Here is a 1,978-nt window from a genome sequence, read left to right on the forward strand (position 1 = left end):
AGATCTGCAATGCAAGAAGGTTGCTCACAGCCTCACACCCTTTGTCGACAACATCAAGTAAGTTCATAGTCTGACTATCTTTCTATATCATCCAATATTTGTTGTTTATCACTTCTAAATCTTATTTCACTTTGTTTGGTGTGAGTTAGGGTTTGGTATTGGTGTTTCTCATTTTCTCTGTTTCGTGCATTTGGAAGTAACTTTGATGCTGATTTTGTTTCAAAAATTGCTTGTTAACATGTGTATGTATGTGTGTTGTAATATTGTTAGTTTTTTTAATTTGTATTTGTATACATTTTGATTTTACAATAAACAGTTTTGGTATTAAACAATGGTTACTCAATAATGACTATAGTTATTAGTTGTTTTGTTTTGATTCACCTTGTATTTTTATTTGCAATATTGAAGAAGGGACTTGAAGCACTCTGGGACTAAATTGTGTGACTCTAAATGGTCCTTAATTGCATTCTGTAAGTTTATTTAGGCTGTAATTGTTTGGATAGCTAGATAAAAGAGGGTTTGGTTAATTGGAGCTCACATTACTTTTTTTGGCTTAGTTTACTCATTATGTGTTTGTGTAAATTTGCAGAAGCCTCTATGACTATTCTCTCTTTTGGATCAGGACAATTGATGTAACACTACTTGTTTTATTGTTTATCATTATGCAGGGGAGGTTAGTAGCTTCTTGATATTTATGAAGCTTTGTAATTTGGTTGCTTTAACACTTAATCTTTTTGATGTCGTTGTATTGATTCTTGAACAAGGACATGTACTATTATTTGTAGATTTAAGTTTATGCTTTTGGAGGCTAATGGATTCAATCGTGTGTTTTGTTTTTCAGTTGGAAGTGATGCAACTACAAGGAGACAAATTGTTGGTGTGCACGAAACTTGAAATTCAAGCAGACATTATTTAAGCCAAACATAAAGGTCTTCTTGTTTCTTTGGATTTGGCCAGTTTTGAGGTATTTTGTGCAACTTGAAATTCCCCTATGCAAACCCTTTATAATCTCCTAAACTAAGAGTCAAGACACCTTGAGTATTTGATTATGCTACTTTTGAGAATAGTGAATGGACTGATGTGTTGATGGTTAGATTCCATTAATTGGTGATATTCCTCCTTTGTGTGATTTGATTCGGAGAAATATAGGATTAACTTAACTAAATATTCTACCTGTAATTGTGAGCTTTTTCTAAAATATTAAGTTACAAAACACCAGCTGTGGTTTTTTAAACTAATTTAGTAGTCTATCTCATTGTTCCATTCACACGTTACTTGGCCTATAATATTCATGATCCTATTGTAGTGTATGACTATTAATTAAAAGGTTTCTTGCGGTGCTAAATGTTTCAGGTTGCTACTGCAATGTAAAATACATGTTTGTTATTTATTTGCAGAGATCAAGTGATGAACAATTTAAAAGCAACTCAAAGTTGGTAGATGGTCAAGGTTATGAGGAGGAGGAAGACTAGTGAAACCCTTTGTGTGAAGTTGACACAAGAGTGGATGAAATCCATCTTTATTTACAACCTTATTTGGCTTAATTTTGCTCAGAAAATTAATGTTATTGTTAGTGTTCTGAAATCAACGTTAAATTGTTTGGCAGTTAAGAGTTTCTTATAATTCTTTATTGGTATCCATCTTTATTTACAACCTTATTTGGCTTAATTTTGCTCAGAAAATTAATGTTATTGTTAGTGTTCTGAAATCAACGTTAAATTGTCTGGCAGTTAAGAGTTTCTTATAATTCTTTATTGGTATCCATCTTTATTTACAACCTTATTTGGCTTAATTTTGCTCAGAAAATTAATGTTATTGTTAGTGTTCTGAAATCAACGTTAAATTGTTTGGCAGTTAAGAGTTTCTTATAATTCTTTATTGGTATAGGATTTTTTACTTTTGTAGAGCTGTACTAGTTTTTTTTTTTTTTTTTTAATTGTGCAAGTTGTGGCGGTTATAAATGCCATAATTCACTACA

The 1,978-nt window shown here is 31.4% G+C and overlaps 1 long non-coding RNA gene across 2 annotated transcripts; it reads left to right on the forward strand.

Moving 5' to 3' along the window:
* On the forward strand, positions 1 to 1,584 carry LOC146954654 (uncharacterized). Of its 2 annotated transcripts, XR_015005671.1 has the most exons (5): positions 7 to 57; positions 409 to 470; positions 590 to 673; positions 842 to 964; positions 1,398 to 1,584. It is a non-coding gene; the product is annotated as an uncharacterized LOC146954654 (long non-coding RNA). The 2 variants fall into 2 exon arrangements; XR_015005687.1 differs by lacking the exon at positions 409 to 470 and having other exon boundaries at positions 1 to 57; positions 1,398 to 1,582.
* The last annotated feature ends 394 nt before the right edge of the window (positions 1,585 to 1,978 follow it).

Source organism: Medicago sativa, chromosome 1 (assembly GCF_051527215.1).
Source record: "Medicago sativa cultivar Bolivia chromosome 1, Bolivia_mono, whole genome shotgun sequence".
In the NCBI taxonomy this organism is placed as follows: Eukaryota; Viridiplantae; Streptophyta; class Magnoliopsida; order Fabales; family Fabaceae; genus Medicago; species Medicago sativa.